The 21,920-nt window shown below is 37.4% G+C and overlaps 1 non-coding gene across 1 annotated transcript; it reads right to left on the bottom strand.

The window, feature by feature from the left end:
* Positions 1-3,924: 3,924 nt before the first annotated feature.
* On the bottom strand, positions 3,925-4,031 carry LOC147947072 (small nucleolar RNA R71). The gene has a single exon (XR_015596089.1). It is a non-coding gene; the product is annotated as a small nucleolar RNA R71 (small nucleolar RNA).
* Positions 4,032-21,920: the final 17,889 nt, after the last annotated feature.

Genomic DNA, 21,920 nt, shown 5'->3' with positions numbered 1-21,920 from the left:
CCTCTACTATCCCTTGGATTGGGCTCATAGTTCTCAAAGTAGAACTGCTCCTCTCCATCACCCATCTCTACATCTCCAACTGCATCAACTCTAGGCTGTACTACTCCATCAAAGAAGTACTCATCTGCTGGCCAAAAATCAATGTTGGCTCCTTCTTGAATGGTAGTGAGCTCTTTGTTTGGTAGGATCACTTGTTTCTTCCCAACTGTTGGCAGCTCAAAGTTAAAGATATGGTTTCCTTGATGCATCTCCTTGGCTAGGATGAGTGTAGAGGTTAGGTAGCTGGAATCAATCCATCTTGGTGAGACCCCTTCTCCTCTAAGTGGAATGTTAGCAGCTTGAAGAATTGGAGTAATGATGCCTCCAATGGTAAGTGCTCCTCTTGAACCCTTGTTCTCAAGCTTGCCTACCCAACTTCTCAAATATATCATATGGTCTATCAGCACCATTGCAAGATCAGTCTCCACAGTGCTACCAAGGATGATGGTTCCATTCCTTGCTTGAAGAAGAACTCCATTGAGAGCCAAGTCAATCATCTTTAGCTCTCCCTCATTGATGTTTCCAGTTTCCTTCCTAGCAAAGAAGGTGTTGGCAAGAGCTTTGTGGTAGTACCTCAAGACTGGGCTCCTAATCCTTGAGCTCTTGGAGTTGGAGGATGAGTAGAGCTTGTTATCCCCAATGGTTTCCCACACAGCATACAGTTCTTCTCTTGGAACCATCAAGCTCCTATTGCTCCCAACCTCAAAACCAAACACATCAGCCAGCTTCTTCATTGAGAGCTCATGCTTCTTCCCTTTGATTGTGAAAGAAATGCGACCAGCTCCTACTACAGCATCCTTCCTCACATATGTGTGCAGCTTGACAGTGGCTAGGAACTCACAGCTTTCCTCTCTATACCCCTCCATACAAAGCCCCATGAACTTGGTAAGGCTGCTCTTCTCAAAGAGACACTCCACATCTTCATCAATGGCAAGCTTCTCCATGGTCTCCTTATGTGGATATCTGGTTCCCAAGAACTCCATCCTCATGAAAGCATCATAAAGCTGCTTCTTTGACAATCCACAAGACTCAGCTTCTCCATCATCCATTAGTTCTTCTTCCTCACTTTCTTCTTCCTCACTCTCACTTTCACTCCCCTCTTGTTCAACCTCAACAGCTGGCCTCTTTCCTTTGGCCCTTGCTCTCCTCATAAACTCACTGAGTGTTGGCTCCCTTTCCTCCTCTGATTCAGTTCTCTCAGGATCTTCCTCAACAGCTGGGTTTCTGGAACTCGCACGCTGGCTCGGTCGGTCACTCGGACGGCCACTCGGTCGAGTGCATGCTCGAGTGGGACGTCGAGTGGACCTTCCAGCATCCTCTCTTGATTCTAAATCAACATCATGACGACCCTTAGAGATTGCAGCTGCTTGCTTGGACTTCTTAGTGATCTTGGAAGACATTTTTGAACAAAAACTGAGAGGAATAAACTCAAAGCTTAAAGTTAATAGGTTAGTGACCCAAAAACTAGAAAGAACTAAGCTTTGAGCAAAAGATGAACTTGAGAGAGACTTTAAAGCTTGAATTTAGATATTTTGAGCAAATGAGAGAGTGTGAGAGGTATGATCTCGTGCTAGGAGTATATAAAGAAGCTTAGGGGACAAGGAGATAAGGGTGGAGCGTCCATACCATTCAAATTTGAAATGGGAATCTTTGACCTGCTTTTTGGCTACCACTCGACCCCACACTCGACCAGCATGTGGTCGAGCTCCTTGACCAATTTGAAATTTCAAAATTTTTCTTCCTTTTCTCCCTCCACTCGATCGTTCTAGAAGCTTGGAAACAAAATGGGCCTTAATCCTTACCCAGCTCGATCGAGTACCTCTTGTGGCCTGGTCGAGTGGGCTTGCGAACCTCCTTGCCCAAGTCCAAATCTCTTCTTACCCAACTACATTCTTAATAAAAAACCTGTCCAACAAAAACATAAAAGAAAACACATCAAAACTACTAACAAATTAAACTATATTTACAAAGGATACCTTAGGGACTTCCTCCCTAGTGAGCTTGTTTAAAGTCACTAAGCTTGACTTTGATTTCCTTCTTAGACTTGATCAAGATACCAAGGAGGTGATGAAATCCTCCCTGGAACCTCTTGGTCACTGTGAAGTTGATCCTTGATCACCTCACCCTTAGCACACAAACCATATTTCTTCTTGATTTTGAGCCTTGGTCTTGCTTTCCTCAAAGACCTCTTGTTCAGCTTTACTTGAAGATCCTCAACCATACTAGTCAACTCTTGAACTGACCTCTTAAGCTTTTCCACAGAATCCTCTTGAAGTGGGAGCTCAGCTTTTGGAGTTGCTTTATCACTTAACCCTTCTTGACCACCTTTGTCCTTGATAGTAAAAGGCTGGTCATCAATGGTGGGAAGGTTGGTTGGATTGTAGATATTGAACTTCATAACTACATATTCAGCAATGTTCAAGGTCACAAGACCTTCCTTGACATCAATAACTGCTCCAACAGTAGCTAAGAATGGCCTCCCTAGTAAGATTGGATCTTCAGGCTCCTTGTCCATCTCTATCACCACAAAGTCAGTGTGGATCCTTGCTCTTCCTATCTTGATTGGGACATTCTCTAACCTCCCAACTACCTCTCTATTTGTCCCATCAGCTAGGCACACATGGAGTTTAGTAGATTTGAAGTCAGTTCTCCCAAGCTTTTGAGCTATGGAATATGGCATGACACTTGTTGAAGCTCCCAAATCACAAAGGCATTGATTGTAGTGGAGGTAACTGATTGTGCAAGGCAAGTAGAATGGCCCTGGATCCTTAAGCTTTATTGGAATGATCACTCCTCCAAGGTTCTCAAGATCCTTCTCATCTTGAGCTTCAGCCTTCTTCTTTGACAAATCAAGCAAAAAGTCTTTGTAGAGAGGATATGGATCATACTGTTCCAAGGCAGGTCCTCTCTCCTCTTCTTGGTAAGCAATGGTGATCTCTTGTATGGCCAACACTTCCTCAACCACAGCTTTTTCCTTTAAAACCCTCTCTTCTTCTTGTTGCTTAGCCATCATCTCCTTTCTCTCAATGATTTCCCTAAGCTCCTTAATCTTTTGTGCTTTGAAACATCCTGGGAAAGGTAGTGGAGGCTTGTAGGCAGGAGGAATGTACTTGGCAGGTTTGTCAGCCTCGGACTGTCCAGCTCGATCGACCACTCGAGCACGCACTCGGTCAAGTGGCTGCTCGAGTCCATGGTCGAGCTCAGGTGCGAGCTCCAATTGCTTGTTACAAACATCACTTGGGGCTTCAGTAACTAATGAATTCCCCCAAACTTGAACTGCACTGTCCTTAGTGGCTTCTTCCTCATGAACTTGAATGGCTTTGGCTGTGAACTCCCTTGGGTTTTGGACAGCTTTTCCAGGGAGTTGGTTGGGTTTTGGAGCTGAAGAAGAGGCTATGTTACTCTCCATGTACTTAACTCTGGAATTCAGACCCTCAAACTTCATATTCAGATCATTGTATTGAGATGTGAGCCTTTGGTTTAGCTCAGCAAACTGTTTGGCTTCCTCTATCTTCCCTTGTGTTTGACCAATCAACAGCTGTTGCACCCAACACTCACAACCAAAGAGCTGGCATTGTGCCACCAACTGTTGCCAACAACAACTTTGAGATCAAGAGTGGATTGATCTCAATGATTCAGGCCAATAAATTCCATGGATTGCCTATGGAGGATCCACTAGATCATCTTGATGAGTTTGACAGAATCTGTGGTCTTACCAAGATCAATGGAGTAAGTGAAGATGGTTTCAAGCTGAGGTTGTTCCCTTTCTCACTTGGGGACAAGGCTCATTTATGGGAAAAGACTCTCCCTACTGGTGCAATCACTACTTGGGATGCATGCAAGAAGGCTTTCTTGGCCAAGTTTTTCTCCAATGCTAGGACAGCAAGACTAAGGAATGAGATCTCTGGATTTGCTCAAAGGAGTAATGAAAGCTTTTGTGAAGCTTGGGAGAGATTCAAGGGATACCAAACTCAATGTCCTCATCATGGTTTCAGTGTGGAGTCTTTGTTGAGCACATTGTATAGAGGAGTGCTTCCCAAGTTCAGAATGCTTCTTGGTACAGCCTCCAATGGAAACTTCCTCAACAAGAGTGTGGAAGAAGGCTGGGAGTTAGTAGAGAACCTTGCACAGTCTGATGGGAACTACAATGAGGACTATGACAGAACCATAAGGTCATCATCAACTGATCAAGAAGACAAGTACAAGAAGGATCTGAAAATGGTGAATGAAAAGCTTGATAGGATCTTGCTAAGTCAGCAAAAGTCTATTCACTTTGTTAGTGAAGAGGAGCCTCCAGCTCAAGAGGGAGAGAATGAGTTTGCTGAGTTATGCTATATGCAAAACCAAGGAGGCTTAAAGGGTTATAACCAAGGAGGGTTTAGGAACAATAATCTGTCCTATAGGAGCACAAATGTGGCCAACCCACAAGATCAAGTCTACCCTCCTCAACAGCCTCAACAGCACCAAAACTATGTCCCCAAACAACAGCAACAAGTGTTCCAGCCCCAGTTGTGTCCCCCACCAGGGTTTCAGACTAACCAAGGCCAGGAACAACTCTCCTTTGCTTAGCTCCTAAACTCTTGGTCTTGTTGTTGATGTTGTCAATAGGCCTAAGAAGATTGTCCTTTCCTTTAGACCTTGTGTGCATTAACAGACACAAACGATTTTTGCTAGGCAAGCGACTGAGCACAGGCTCAAGTAGGAGGTCAAGTCGACTGGAAAATGATGGTTATAGAGATCCGGCTTCTGGCTCGAGCAGGTGCTCGATCACGACACGGTCGAGTGGTGGTCGAGTGACTGGTCGAGTGGTACCTGAAATGGAACTTCAACCCAGAAACAGAAGATTCGAGTACAGCAACCTCACAAGCGTATAAAAGAACTTAATCTTAGACGAATATGGATCCTAAATGTCACAAAAACACACTCAAATGGGCAACGGCGCCAAATTGAAACATGATTTCTATAGTGGTGTGAATGATGATGTATGCAATGGTGAGATATGAATGGAATGATGGATGGGTGTTTCAATTCCCCTTATGCTATTGCAGTACAAGAGGTATCAATCCTAAATGAGTGTTTGTGAACAATTAAGATATGCATATGAATCTAAGTTAAGACAAATGTAAAGATTGTTTGTCACTAACAATCCTAGGAAGAAAATGTAAAATGCAGAAAATAAACTACAAGAACTAACAACTAGATGCAAATGAAACTGAATGATTGAAACAGTAATAAAGCAAGAACAGAAACAGAGACTACTACTAATGAACTAATGCAAGATAATTATTGAACTGAAAACTAAATGTATGCAACTGGAATGAAACAGGAATGAAACAAGACAAGCACAAATCATAGACACAGAGTTCTGGGGATGAACTCGAGCAGCACTCGACCGAGTGTAGGTCGAGTGGGTGGTCGAGCTAGACTAGACGCAGAAACAAAGCAATGCAATAAAAACAGAGTAATGCTAAATCCAATCAAACAACAAGCAAGCAACAGGATTAAGACTAAGATTTCAATAAACAAAGAAGGTCCTGAGGATGGATTCATGGGATGGACTAATCATTGTGGTTATCTAACTTGGTCAACAAATCTCAAGCAAACTTTGAGCTAACCTCTAGACATATTAATCTAAGACAAGTTTCTCCCACTCTCATGGTCAAGAAACAATCAAACCTATGCAATTCTAGACTTGTTCTCACACAGTAAAGAATCTACACAAGCAGGCATTAAGCAATACATCTCAAACCAAAAAAGACCTCTAATCTCTTAGCAAGCCTAATGGTAAGCTCTAGATCTAGCCTTATCTATGCTTCCTAAACATTGGTGTGATGCTAATAAGCTTGAAATCAGACTCTACCCTCTCAGATATAGAATCAGCATTAAGATCATCTACCCTAGAAGAGATCTACAACAATCAAGCTTGACCAAGTCACACAAACAACAAGATCAATCCATCCTAACCCATCCTCAAGATCCTAAGGAAACTACTCACAACAATACATGGTGATCAAAGTCAAAAACCCAGAAAATATTGAAACTTGCATTATTAGAAAGATTAAACAAAGATCTTCAATATTGATGAAAGGATGAAACTCAAATTCTCAATATCTTGAAAGTTATAGAACCAACAAAATATAAGAATCTAGTCTTCTTTCATAAGGAAGTACAAGATCTTAAAAATAAAAATGCAAAAGGAATAAAACTAAAAAAGGTAAAAACTAGGTTTAAGGAATATCTAAAAAGTTGCACACTTTGGTGGCTGCAGGTGCAAGGCCTTATATAGGTGAGGAGGTGGAAGCCCTAAAAATAGAAAAAGTCAAAGTAGTCAACGGCTCGGTCAACTCGACCAGTGCTCGGTCGAGTCCATGGTCGAGCTGGCTTCTCTCGTGCACACTCCACTCGGTCGAGTCCATCTACCCACTCGGTCTAGTGCTTGGTCGAGTTGGACTCTGGACCTTGGTTCTTCAGCCTTAACTCTCTTGCTTTCCCTTCAAGATTGCTTCACTTCTCCTCAGGATTGTTTCCATGCTCCTTAAGCTCCAAAATCACCTGTTTATGCATGAAAAGATGCAAATGCAATGCAACTAAACTCTAATACATGATTAGTCCTAAAGCTACACAATAATGATGAAAATGGCTAGCAAAAGATGCAAAAGATGTGAATAAACTAAGGGAAAACATGGTAAAATATATGAACATCACCCAAACTCACATAATTAAATAAATGCAATGGATTGTTACATATATTGACCCTAGAAAGAGTAACATAGCTGTTTACTGCTTCAAATCAATGTTTTCTCTGAGTTTTAGCCTGTTTTCTTGGTTTAATCCTGTTTTGGGATAAAACGGGTTTAAGTGTTGTCTAAACACTCCAAATTCATCCCGAACTCTTACAATTAGTCACATACATTGGAATGTCACACATTCTAACCCAATAAACAGTAACAAAGCTGTTTACAGCTTCAAATAAATGTTTTCTCGGTTTTAGTCTGTTTTGGGACAAAATGGGAAAAAGTGGTGTCTAAACACTCCAAATTCAACCCGAACTTTTATAATTTGTCAAATGCATTGGATTGTTACAAATTTTGACCCTAGAAAGAGTAACATAGCTGTTTACTGCTTCGAATCAATGTTTTCTCCCGGGTTTAGCCTGTTTTATCGGTTTAAGGCTGTTTTGGGATAAAACGGGTTTAAGTGTTGTCTAAACACTCCAAATTCATCCTGAACTCTTACAATTAGTAAAATGCATGGATTGTCACACATTCTGACCCTAGAAACAGTAACAAAGCTGTTTACTGCTTCGAATCAATGTTTTCTCGGTTTTAGCCTGTTTCGGGACAAAATGGGTAAAAGTGGTGTCTAAACACTCCAAATTCAACCCGAACTCTTATAATTAGTTAAATGCATTGGATTGTTTCATATTTTGACCCTAGAAACAGTAACAAAGCTGTGTACTACTTCGAATCAATGTTTTCTCGGTTTTAGCCTATTTCTGGACAAAATGGGTAAAACTGGGGTCTAAATACTCCAAATTCAACGCGAACCCATATAATTAGATAAATGCAATGGATTGTTACATATATTGACCCTAGAAAGAGTAACATAGCTATTTACTGCTTCGAATCAATGTTTTCTCGGTTTTAGCCTGTTTCGATACAAAATGGGTAAAAGTGGTGTCTAAACACTCCAAATTCAACCCGAACTCTTATAATTAGTCTAATGCATTGGATTGTTACATATGTTGACCCTAGAAAGAGTAACATATCTGTCTACTGCTTCGAATCAATGTTTCTCGGTTTTAGCCTCTTTTCTCGGTTTAAGTCTGTTTTGAGATAAAACGGATTTACGTGTTCTCTAAACACTCCAAATTCATCTCTAACTCTTACAATTAGTCAAATTCATTGGATTGTTACACATTCTGACCCTAGAAAGGTAAAAAAATCTGTTTACTACTTCGAATCAATGTTTTCTCGGTTTTAGCCTGTTCCAAGACAAAATGGGAAAAAGTGGTGTCTAAACACTCCAAATTCAACCCGAACTCTTATAATTAGTCAAATGCATTGGATTGTTACATATTTTGACCCTAGAAACAGTAACAAAGCTGTTTACTACTTCGAATCAATGTTTTCTCGGTTTTAGCCTATTTCGGGACAAAATGGGTAAAACTGGTGTCTAAACACTCCAAATTCAACCCAAACTCACATAATTAGATAAATGCAATGGATTGTTACATATATTGACCCTAGAAAGAGTAACATAGCTGTTTACTGCTTCAAATCAATGTTTTCTCAGAGTTTTAGACTGTTTTCTTGGTTTAATCCTGTTTTAGGACAAAACGGGTTTAAGTGTTGTCTAAACACTCCAAATTCATCCCGAACTCTTACAATTAGTCAAATACATTGGAATGTCACACATTCTAACCCAAGAAACAGTAACAAAGCTGTTTACTGCTTCAAATAAATGTTTTCTCGGTTTTAGTCTGTTTTGGGACAAAATGGGAAAAAGTGGTGTCTAAACACTCCAAATTCAACCCGAACTCTTATAATTTGTCAAATGCATTGGATTGTTACAAATTTTGACCCTAGAAAGAGTAACATAGCTGTTTACTGCTTCGAATCAATGTTTTCTCCCGGGTTTAGCCTGTTTTGGGATAAAACGGGTGTAAGTGCTGTCTAAACACTCCAAATTCATCCCGAACTCTTACAATTAGTAAAATGCATTGGATTGTCACACATTCTAACCCTCGAAACAGTAACAAAGCTGTTTACTGCTTCGAATCAATGTTTTCTCGGTTTTAGCCTGTTTCGGGACAAAATGGGTAAAAGTGGTGTCTAAACACTCCAAATTCAACCTGAACTCTTATAATTAGTCAAATGCATTGGATTGTTTCATATTTTGACCCTAGAAACAGTAACAAAGCTGTGTACTACTTCGAATCAATGTTTTCTCGGTTTTTGCCTATTTCGGGACAAAATGGGTAAAACTGGGGTCTAAACACTCCAAATTCAACGCGAACTCATATAATTAGATAAATGCAATGGATTGTTACATATATTGACCCTAGAAAGAGTAACATAGCTATTTACTGCTTCGAATCAATGTTTTCTCGGTTTTAGCCTTTTCGATACAAAATGGGTAAAAGTGGTGTCTAAACACTACAAATTCAACCCGAACTCTTATAATTAGTCTAATGCATTGGATTGTTACATATGTTGACCCTAGAAAGAGTAACATATCTGTTTACTGCTTCGAATCAATGTTTCTTGGTTTTAGCCTCTTTTCTCGGTTTAAGCCTGTTTTGAGATAAAACGGGTTTACGTGTTCTCTAAACACTCCAAATTCATCTCGAACTCTTACAGTTTTTCAAATTCATTGGATTGTCACACATTCTGACCCTAGAAAGAGAAAAAAAGCTGTTTACTTCTTCGAATCAATGTTTTCTCGGTTTTAGCCTGTTTCGGGACAAAATGGGTAAAAGTGGTGTCTAAACACTCCAAATTCAACCCGAACTCTTATAATTAGTCAATTGCATTGGATTGTTACATATTTTGACCCTAGAAACAGTAACAAAGCTGTTTACTACTTCGAATCAATGTTTTCTCGGTTTTAGCCTATTTCAGGACAAAATGGGTAAAACTGGTGTCTAAACACACCAAATTCAACCCAAACTCACATAATTAGATAAATGCAATGGATTGTTACATATATTGACCCTAGAAAGAGTAACATAGCTGTTTACTGCTTCGAATCAATGTTTTCTCTCAGTTTTAGCCTGTTTTCTTGGTTTAATCCCGTTTTAGGATAAAACTGGTTTAAGTGTTGTCTAAACACTCCAAATTCATCCCGAACTCTTACAATTATTCAAATACATTGGAATGTCACACATTCTGACCCAAGAAACAGTAACAAAGCTGTTTACTGCTTCAAATAAATGGTTTCTCGGTTTTAGCCTGTTTTGGGACAAAATGGGAAAAAGTGGTGTCTAAACACTCCAAATTCAACCCGAACTCTTATAATAGTCAAACGCATTGGATTGTTACAAATTTTGACCCTTGAAAGAGTAACATAGCTGTTTACTGCTTTGAATCAATGTTTTCTCCCGGGTTTAGCCTGTTTTCTCGGTTTAAGCCTGTTTTGGGATAAAACGGGTTTAAGTGTTGTCTAAACACTCCAAATTCATCCCGAACTCTTACAATTAGTAAAATGCATTGGATTGTCACACATTCTGACCCTAGAAATAGTAAAAAAGCTGTTTACTTCTTCGAATCAATGTTTTCTCGGTTTTAGCGTGTTTCGGGACAAAATGGGTAAAAGTGGTGTCTAAACACTCCAAATTCAACCCGAACTCTTATAATTAGTCAAATGCATTGGATTGTTACATATTTTGACCCTAGAAACAGTAATAAAGCTGTTTACTACTTCGAATCAATGTTTTCTCGGTTTTAGCCTATTTCGGGACAAAATGGGTAAAACTGGTGTCTAAACACTCCAAATTTAACCCGAACTCACATAATTAAATAAATGCAATGGATTGTTACATATATTGACCCTAGAAAGAGTAACATAGCTGTTTACTGCTTCAAATCAATGTTTTCTCTGAGTTTTAGCCTGTTTTCTTGGTTTAATCCTGTTTTAGGACAAAACGGGTTTAAGTGTTGTCTAAACACTCCAAATTCATCCCGAACTCTTACAATTAGTCAAATACATTGGAATGTCACACATTCTAACCCAAGAAACAGTAACAAAGCTGTTTACTGCTTCAAATAAATGTTTTCTCGGTTTTAGTCTGTTTTGGGACAAAATGGGAAAAAGTGGTGTCTAAACACTCCAAATTCAACCCGAACTCTTATAATTTGTCAAATGCATTGGATTGTTACAAATTTTGACCCTAGAAAGAGTAACATAGCTGTTTACTGCTTCGAATCAATGTTTTCTCCCGGGTTTAGCCTGTTTTGGGATAAAACGGGTGTAAGTGCTGTCTAAACACTCCAAATTCATCCCGAATTCTTAAAATTAGTAAAATGCATTGGATTGTCACACATTCTAACCCTCGAAACAGTAACAAAGCTGTTTACTGCTTCGAATCAATGTTTTCTCGGTTTTAGCCTGTTTCGGGACAAAATGGGTAAAAGTGGTGTCTAAACACTCCAAATTCAACCTGAACTCTTATAATTAGTCAAATGCATTGGATTGTTTCATATTTTGACCCTAGAAACAGTAACAAAGCTGTGTACTACTTCGAATCAATGTTTTCTCGGTTTTAGCCTATTTCGGGACAAAATGGGTAAAACTGGGGTCTAAACACTCCAAATTCAACGCGAACTCAAATAATTAGATAAATCCAATGGATTGTTACATCTATTTACCCTAGAAAGAGTAACATAGCTATTTACTGCTTCGAATCAGTGTTTTCTCGGTTTTAGCCTTTTCGATACAAAATGGGTAAAAGTGGTGTCTAAACACTACAAATTCAACCCGAACTCTTATAATTAGTCTAATGCATTGGATTGTTACATATGTTGACCCTAGAAAGAGTAACATATCTGTTTACTGCTTTGAATCAATGTTTCTCGGTTTTAGCCTCTTTTCTCGGTTTAAGCCTGTTTTGAGATAAAACGGGTTTACGTGTTCTCTAAACACTCCAAATTCATCTCGAACTCTTACAGTTTTTCAAATTCATTGGATTGTTACACATTCTGACCCTAGAAAGAGAAAAAAATCTGTTTACTACTTCGAATCAATGTTTTCTCGGTTTTAGCCTGTTTCGGGACAAAATGGGTAAAAGTGGTGTCTAAACACTCCAAATTCAACCCGAACTCTTATAATTAGTCAATTGCATTGGATTGTTACATATTTTGACCCTAGAAACAGTAACAAAGCTGTTTACTACTTCGAATCAATGTTTTCTCGGTTTTAGCCTATTTCGGGACAAAATGGGTAAAACTGGTGTCTAAACACACCAAATTCAACCCAAACTCACATTATTAGATAAATGCAATGGATTGTTACATATATTGACCCTAGAAAGAGTAAAATAGCTGTTTACTGCTTCGAATCAATGTTTTCTCTCAGTTTTAGCCTGTTTTCTTGGTTTAATCCTGTTTTAGGATAAAACGGGTTTAAGTGTTGTCTAAACACTCCAAATTCATCCCGAACTCTTATGATTAGTCAAATACATTGGAATGTCACACATTCTGACCCAAGAAACAGTAACAAAGCTGTTTACTGCTTCAAATAAATGGTTTCTTGGTTTTAGCCTGTTTTGGGACAAAATGGGAAAAAGTGGTGTCTAAACACTCCAAATTCAACCCGAACTCTTATAATTATTCAAACGCATTGCATTGTTACAAATTTTGACCCTTGAAAGAGTAACATAGCTGTTTACTGCTTTGAATCAATGTTTTCTCCCGGGTTTAGCCTGTTTTCTCGGTTTAAGCCTGTTTTGGGATAAAACGGGTTTAAGTGTTGTCTAAACACTCCAAATTCATCCCGAACTCTTACAATTAGTAAAATGCATTGGATTGTCACACATTATGACCCTAGAAATAGTAAAAAAGCTGTTTACTTCTTCGAATCAATGTTTTCTCGGTTTTAGCCTGTTTCGGGACAAAATGGGTAAAAGTGGTGTCTAAACACTCCAAATTCAACCCGAACTCTTATAATTAGTCAAATGCATTGGATTGTTACATATTTTGACCCTAGAAACAGTAACAAATCTGTTTACTACTTCGAATCAATGTTTTCTCGGTTTTAGCCTATTTCGGGACAAAATGGGTAAAACTGGTGTCTAAACACACCAAGTTCAACCCAAACTCACATAATTAGATAAATGCAATGGATTGCTACATATATTCACCCTAGAAAGAGTAACATAGCTGTTTACTGCTTCGAATCAATGTTTTCTCTCAGTTTTAGCCTGTTTTCTTGGTTTAATCCTGTTTTAGGATAAAACGGGTTTAAGTGTTGTCTAAACACTCCAACTTCATCCCGAACTCTTACAGTTAGTCAAATGCATTGGAATGTCACACCTTCTGACCCAAGAAACAGTAACAAAGCTGTTTACTGCTTCAAATAAATGTTTTCTCGGTTTTAGTCTGTTTTGGGGCAAAATGGGAAAAAGTGGTGTCTAAACACTCCAAATTCAACCCAAACTCTTATAATTAGTCAAATGCATTGGATTGTTACAAATTTTGACCCTTGAAAGAGTAACATAGCTGTTTACTGCTTCAAATCAATGTTTTCTCCCGGGTTTAGCCTGTTTTCTCGGTTTAAGCCTGTTTTGGGATAAAACGGGTGTAAGTGCTGTCTAAACACTCCAAATTCATCCCGAACTCTTACAATTAGTAAAATGCATTGGATTGTCACACATTCTGACACTAGAAACAGTAACAAAGCTGTTTACTGCTTCGAATCAATGTTTTCTCGGTTTTAGCCTGTTTCGGGATAAAATGGGTAAAAGTGGTGTCTAAACACTCCAAATTCAACCCGAACTCTTATAATTAGTCTAATGCATTGGATTGTTACAAATTTTGACCCTAGAAAGAGTAACATAGCTGTTTACTGCTTCGAATCAATGTTCCTCGGTTTAGCTTCTTTTCTCGGTTTAAGCCTGTTTTGAGATAAAACGGGTTTACATGTTCTCTAAACACTCCAAATTCATCTCGAACTCTTACAATTAGTCAAATGCATTGGATTGTTACACATTCTTACCCTAGAAATAGTAACAAAGCTGGTTACTACTTCGAATCAATGTTTTCTAGGTTTTAGCCTGTTTCGAGACAAAATGGGTAAAAGTTGTGTCTAAACACTCCAAATTCAACCCGAACACTTAAAATTAGTCAAATGCATTGGATTGTTACGTATTTTGACCCTAGAAACAGTAACAAAGCTGTTTACTACTTCGAATCAATGTTTTCTCGGTTTTAGCCTATTTCGGGACAAAATGGGTAAAACTGGTGTCTAAACACTCCAAATTCAACCCGAACTCACATAATTAGATAAATGCAATGGATTGTTACAGATATTGACCCTAGAAAGAGTAACATAGCTGTTTACTGCTTCAAATCAATGTTTTCTCTCAGTTTTAGCCTGTTTTCTTGGTTTAATCCTGTTTTGGGTAAAACGGGTGTAAGTGTTGTCTAAACACTCCAAATTCATCCCGAACTCTTACAATTAGTCAAATGCATTGGAATGTCACACATTCTGACCCAAGAAACAGTAACAAAGCTGTTTACTGCTTAAAAATAAATGTTTTCTCGGTTTTAGCGTGTTTTGGGACAAAATGGGTAAAAGTGGTGTCTAAACACTCTAAATTCAACCCGAACTCTTATAATTAGTCAAATGCATTGGATTGATACAAATTTTGACCCTTGAAAGAGTAACATAGCTGTTTACTGCTTCAAATCAATGTTTTCTCCCGGGTTTAGCTTGTTTCTCGGTTTAACCCTGTTTTGGGATAAAACGGGTTTAAGTGTTGTCTAAACACTCCAAATTCATCCCGAACTCTTACAATTAGTGAAATACATTGGAATGTCACACATTCTAACCCAATAAACAGTAAAAAAGCTGTTTACAGCTTCGAATCAATGTTTTCTCGGTTTTAGCCTGTTTCGGGACAAAATGGGTAAAAGTGGTGTCTAAACACTCCAAATTCAACCCGAACTCTTATAATTAGTCAAATGCATTGGATTGTTACATATTTTGACCCTAGAAACAGTAATAAAGCTGTTTACTACTTCGAATCAATGTTTTCTCGGTTTTAGCCTATTTCGGGACAAAATGGGTAAAACTGGTGTCTAAACACTCCAAATTAAACCCGAACTCACATAATTAAATAAATGCAATGGATTGTTACATATAATGACCCTAGAAAGAGTAACATAGCTGTTTACTGCTTCAAATCAATGTTTTCTCTGAGTTTTAGCCTGTTTTCTTGGTTTAATCCTGTTTTCGGATAAAACGGGTTTAAGTGTTGTCTAAACACTCCAAATTCATCCCGAACTCTTACAGTTAGTCAAATGCATTGGAATGTCACACCTTCTGACCCAAGAAACAGTAACAAAGCTGTTTACTGCTTCAAATAAATGTTTTCTCGGTTTTAGCCTGTTTTGGGACAAAATGGGAAAAAGTGGTGTCTAAACACTCCAAATTCAACCCGAACTCTTATAATTAGTCAAATGCATTGGATTGTTACAAATTTTGACCCTAGAAAGAGTAACATAGTTGTTTACTGCTTCGAATCAATGTTTCTCGGTTTTAGCCTCTTTTCTCGGTTTAAGCCTGTTTTGAGATAAAACGGGTTTACGTGTTCTCTAAACACTCCAAATTCATCTCGAACTCTTACAGTTTTTCAAATTCATTGGATTGTTACACATTCTGACCCTAGAAAGAGAAAAAAATCTGTTTACTACTTCGAATCAATGTTTTCTCGGTTTTAGCCTGTTTCGGGACAAAATGGGTAAAAGTGGTGTCTAAACACTCCAAATTCAACCCGAACTCTTATAATAGTCAAACGCATTGGATTGTTACAAATTTTGACCCTTGAAAGAGTAACATAGCTGTTTACTGCTTTGAATCAATGTTTTCTCCCGGGTTTAGCCTGTTTTCTCGGTTTAAGCCTGTTTTGGGATAAAACGGGTTTAAGTGTTGTCTAAACACTCCAAATTCATCCCGAACTCTTACAATTAGTAAAATGCATTGGATTGTAACACATTCTGACCCTAGAAATATTAAAAAAGCTGTTTACTTCTTCGAATCAATGTTTTCTCGGTTTTAGCCTGTTTCGGGACAAAATGGGTAAAAGTGGTGTCTAAACACTCCAAATTCAACCCGAACTCTTATAATTAGTCAAATGCATTGGATTAATACATATTTTTACCCTAGAAACCGTAATAAAGCTGTTTACTACTTCGAATCAATGTTTTCTCGGTTTTAGCCTATTTCGGGACAAAATGGGTAAAACTGGTGTCTAAACACTCCAAATTTAACCCGAACTCACATAATTAAATAAATGCAATGGATTGTTACATATAATGACCCTAGAAAGAGTAACATAGCTGTTTACTGCTTCAAATCAATGTTTTCTCTGAGTTTTAGCCTGTTTTCTTGGTTTAATCCTGTTTTCGGATAAAACGGGTTTAAGTGTTGTCTAAACACTCCAAATTCATCCCGAACTCTTACAATTAGTCAAATTCATTGGAATGTCACACATTCTAACCCAATAAACAGTAACAAAGCTGTTTACAGCTTCAAATAAATGTTTTCTCGGTTTTAGTCTGTTTTGGGACAAAATGGGAAAAAGTGGTGTCTAAACACTCTAAATTCAACCCGAACTCTTATAATTTGTCAAATGCATTGGATTGTTACAAATTCTGACCCTAGAAAGAATAACATAGCTGTTTACTGCTTCGAATCAATGTTTTCTCCCGGGTTTAGCCTGTTTTATCGGTTTAAGGCTGTTTTGGGATAAAACGGGTTTAAGTGTTGTCTAAACACTCCAAATTCATCCCGAACTCTTACAATTAGTGAAATACATTGGAATGTCACACATTCTAACCCAATAAACAGTAAAAAAGCTGTTTACAGCTTCAAATCAATGTTTTCTCGGTTTTAGCCTATGTCGGGACAAAATGGGTAAAACTGGTGTCTAAACACTCCAAATTTAACCCGAACTCACATAATTAAATAAATGCAATGGATTGTTACATATAATGACCATAGAAAGAGTAACATAGCTGTTTAATGCTTCAAATCAATGTTTTCTCTGAGTTTTAGCCTGTTTTCTTGGTTTAATCCTGTTTTCGGATAAAACGGGTTTAAGTGTTGTCTAAACACTCCAAATTCATCCCGAACTCTTACAATTAGTCAAATACATTGGAATGTCACACATTCTAATCCAATAAACAGTAACAAAGCTGTTTACAGCTTCAAATCAATGTTTTCTCGGTTTTAGCCTATGTCGGGACAAATGGGTAAAACTGGTGTCTAAACACTCCAAATTTAACCCGAACTCACATAATTAAATAAATGCAATGGATTGTTACATATAATGACCATAGAAAGAGTAACATAGCTGTTTAATGCTTCAAATCAATGTTTTCTCTGAGTTTTAGCCTGTTTTCTTGGTTTAATCCTGTTTTCGGATAAAACGGGTTTAAGTGTTGTCTAAACACTCCAAATTCATCCCGAACTCTTACAATTAGTCAAATACATTGGAATGTCACACATTCTAATCCAATAAACAGTAACAAAGCTGTTTACAGCTTCAAATCAATGTTTTCTCGGTTTTAGCCTATGTCGGGACAAATGGGTAAAACTGGTGTCTAAACACTCCAAATTTAACCCGAACTCACATAATTAAATAAATGCAATGGATTGTTACATATAATGACCCTAGAAAGAGTAACATAGCTGTTTACTGCTTCAAATCAATGTTTTCTCTGAGTTTTAGCCTGTTTTCTTGGTTTAATCCTGTTTTCGGATAAAACGGGTTTAAGTGTTGTCTAAACACTCCAAATTCATCCCGAACTCTTACAATTAGTCAAATACATTGGAATGTCACACATTCTAACCCAATAAACAGTAACAAAGCTGTTTACAGCTTCAAATAAATGTTTTCTCGGTTTTAGTCTGTTTTGGGACAAAATGGGAAAAAGTGGTGTCTAAACACTCTAAATTCAACCCGAACTCTTATAATTTGTCAAATGCATTGGATTGTTACAAATTCTGACCCTAGAAAGAATAACATAGCTGTTTACTGCTTCGAATCAATGTTTTCTCCCGGGTTTAGCCTGTTTTATCGGTTTAAGGCTGTTTTGGGATAAAACGGGTTTAAGTGTTGTCTAAACACTCCAAATTCATCCCGAACTCTTACAATTAGTGAAATACATTGGAATGTCACACATTCTAACCCAATAAACAGTAAAAAAGCTGTTTACAGCTTCAAATCAATGTTTTCTCGGTTTTAGCCTATGTCGGGACAAAATGGGTAAAACTGGTGTCTAAACACTCCAAATTTAACCCGAACTCACATAATTAAATAAATGCAATGGATTGTTACATATAATGACCATAGAAAGAGTAACATAGCTGTTTAATGCTTCAAATCAATGTTTTCTCTGAGTTTTAGCCTGTTTTCTTGGTTTAATCCTGTTTTCGGATAAAACGGGTTTAAGTGTTGTCTAAACACTCCAAATTCATCCCGAACTCTTACAATTAGTCAAATACATTGGAATGTCACACATTCTAATCCAATAAACAGTAACAAAGCTGTTTACAGCTTCAAATCAATGTTTTCTCGGTTTTAGCCTATGTCGGGACAAATGGGTAAAACTGGTGTCTAAACACTCCAAATTTAACCCGAACTCACATAATTAAATAAATGCAATGGATTGTTACATATAATGACCATAGAAAGAGTAACATAGCTGTTTAATGCTTCAAATCAATGTTTTCTCTGAGTTTTAGCCTGTTTTCTTGGTTTAATCCTGTTTTCGGATAAAACGGGTTTAAGTGTTGTCTAAACACTCCAAATTCATCCCGAACTCTTACAATTAGTCAAATACATTGGAATGTCACACATTCTAATCCAATAAACAGTAACAAAGCTGTTTACAGCTTCAAATAAATGTTTTCTCGGTTTTAGTCTGTTTTGGGACAAAATGGGAAAAAGTGGTGTCGAAACACTCTAAATTCAACCCGAACTCTTATAATTTGTCAAATGCATTGGATTGTTACAAATTTTGACCCTATAAAGAGTAACATAGCTGTTTACTGCTTGGAATCAATGTTTTCTCCCGGGTTTAGCCTGTTTTATCAGTTTAAGGCTGTTTTGGGATAAAACGGGTTTAAGTGTTGTCTAAACACTCCAAATTCATCCCGAACTCTTACAATTAGTGAAATACATTGGAATGTCACACATTCTAACCCAATAAACAGTAAAAAAGCTGTTTACAGCTTCAAATCAATGTTTTCTCGGTTTTAGCCTATGTCGGGACAAAATGGGTAAAACTGGTGTCTAAACACTCCAAATTTAACCCGAACTCGCATAATTAAATAAATGCAATGGATTGTTACATATAATGACCATAGAAAGAGTAACATAGCTGTTTAATGCTTCAAATCAATGTTTTCTCTGAGTTTTAGCCTGTTTTCTTGGTTTAATCCTGTTTTCGGATAAAACGGGTTTAAGTGTTGTCTAAACACTCCAAATTCATCCCGAACTCTTACAATTAGTCAAATACATTGGAATGTCACACATTCTAATCCAATAAACAGTAACAAAGCTGTTTACAGCTTCAAATCAATGTTTTCTCGGTTTTAGCCTATGTCGGGACAAATGGGTAAAACTGGTGTCTAAACACTCCAAATTTAACCCGAACTCACATAATTAAATAAATGCAATGGATTGTTACATATAATGACCATAGAAAGAGTAACATAGCTGTTTAATGCTTCAAATCAATGTTTTCTCTGAGTTTTAGCCTGTTTTCTTGGTTTAATCCTGTTTTCGGATAAAACGGGTTTAAGTGTTGTCTAAACACTCCAAATTCATCCCGAACTCTTACAATTAGTCAAATACATTGGAATGTCACACATTCTAATCCAATAAACAGTAACAAAGCTGTTTACAGCTTCAAATAAATGTTTTCTCGGTTTTAGTCTGTTTTGGGACAAAATGGGAAAAAGTGGTGTCGAAACACTCTAAATTCAACCCGAACTCTTATAATTTGTCAAATGCATTGGATTGTTACAAATTCTGACCCTAGAAAGAGTAACATAGCTGTTTACTGCTTCGAATCAATGTTTTCTCCCGGGTTTAGCCTGTTTTATCGGTTTAAGGCTGTTTTGGGATAAAACGGGTTTAAGTGTTGTCTAAACACTCCAAATTCATCCCGAACTTTTACAATTAGTGAAATACATTGGAATGTCACACATTCTAACCCAATAAACAGTAAAAAAGCTGTTTACAGCTTCAAATAAATGTTTTCTCGGTTTTAGTCTGTTTTGGGACAAAATGGGAAAAAGTGGTGTCTAAACACTCCAAATTCAACCCGAACTCTTATAATTTGTCAAATGCATTGGACTGTTACAAATTTTGACCCTAGAAAGAGTAACATAGAATTTTACTGCTTCGAATCAATGTTTTCTCCCGGGTTTAGCCTGTTTTATCGGTTTAAGGCTGTTTTGGGATAAAACGGGTTTAAGTGTTGTCTAAACACTCCAAATTCATCCCGAACTCTTACAATTACTAAAATGCATGGATTGTCACACATTCTGACCCTAGAAACAGTAACAAAGCTGTTTACTGCTTCGAATCAATGTTTTCTCGGTTTTAGCCTGTTTCGGGACAAAATGGGTAAAAGTGGTGTCTAAACACTCCAAATTCAACCCGAACTCTTATAATTTGTCAAATGCATTGGATTGCTACATATTTTGACCCTAGAAAGAGTAACATATCTGTTTACTGCTTCGAATCAATGTTTCTCAGTTTTAGCCTCTTTTCTCAATTTAAACCTGTTTTGAGATAAAACGGGTTTACGTGTTCTCTAAACACTCCAAATTCAACTCGAACTCTTACAATTAGTCAAATTCATTGGATTGTTACACATTCTGACCCTTGAAAGAGAAAAAAATCTGTTTACTACTTCGAACAAATGTTTTCTCGGTTTTAGCCTGTTTCAAGACAAAATGGGAAAAAGTGGTGTCTAAACAGTCCAAATTCAACCCGAACTCTTATAATTAGTCAAATGCATTGGATTGTTACATATTTTGACCCTAGAAACAGTAACAAAGCTGTTTACTACTTCGAATCAATATTTTCTCGGTTTTAGCCTATTTCGGGACAAAATGGGTAAAACTGGTGTCTAAATACTCCAAATTCAACCCAAACTCACATAATTAGATAAATGCAATGGATTGTTACATATATTGACCCTAGAAAGAGTAACATAGCTGTTTACTGCTTCGAATCAATGTTTTCTCTCAGTTTTAGCCTGTTTTCTTGGTTTAATCCTGTTTTAGGACAAAACGGGTTTAAGTGTTGTCTAAACACTCCAAATTCATCCCGAACTCTTACAATTAGTCAAATACATTGGAATGTCACACATTCTGACCCAAGAAACAGTAACAAAGGTGTTTACTGCTTCAAATAAATGGTTTCTCGGTTTTAGCCTGTTTTGGGACAAAATGGGAAAAAGTGGTGTCTAAACACTCTAAATTCAACCCGAACTCTTATAATTAGTCAAACGCATTGGATTGTTACAAATTTTGACCATTGAAAGAGAAACATAGCTGTTTACTGCTTTGAATCAATGTTTTCTCTCGGTTTTAGCCTGTTTTCTCGGTTTAAGCGTGTTTTGGGATAAAACGGGTTTAAGTGTTGTCTAAACACTCCAAATTCATCCCGAACTCTTACAATTAGTAAAATGCATTGGATTGTCACACATTCTGACCCTAGAAATAGTAAAAAAGCTGTTTACTTCTTTGAATCAATGTTTTCTCGGTTTTAGCCTATTTCGGGACAAAATGGGTAAAAGTGGTGTCTAAACACTCCAAATTCAACCCGAACTCTTATAATTAGTCAAATGCATTGGATTGTTACATATTTTGACCCTAGAAACAGTAATAAAGCTGTTTACTACTTCGAATCAATGTTTTCTCGGTTTTAGCCTATTTCGGGACAAAATGGGTAAAACTGGTGTCTAAACACTCCAAATTCAACCCGAACTCACATAATTAGATAAATGCAATAGATTGTTACATATATTGAACCTAGAAAGAGTAACGTAGCTTTTTACTGCTTCGAATCAATGTTTTCTCTCAGTTTTAGCCTGTTTTCGGATAAAACGGGTTTAAGTGTTGTCTAAACACTCCAAATT

This window comes from Camelina sativa, chromosome 3, assembly GCF_030686135.1.
Source record: "Camelina sativa cultivar CO46 ecotype springtype chromosome 3, ASM3068613v1".
Taxonomy (NCBI): Eukaryota; Viridiplantae; Streptophyta; class Magnoliopsida; order Brassicales; family Brassicaceae; genus Camelina; species Camelina sativa.
The sequence above is the reverse complement of the archived record's forward strand: the minus strand, read 5'-3'. Positions and strand labels throughout refer to the sequence as shown.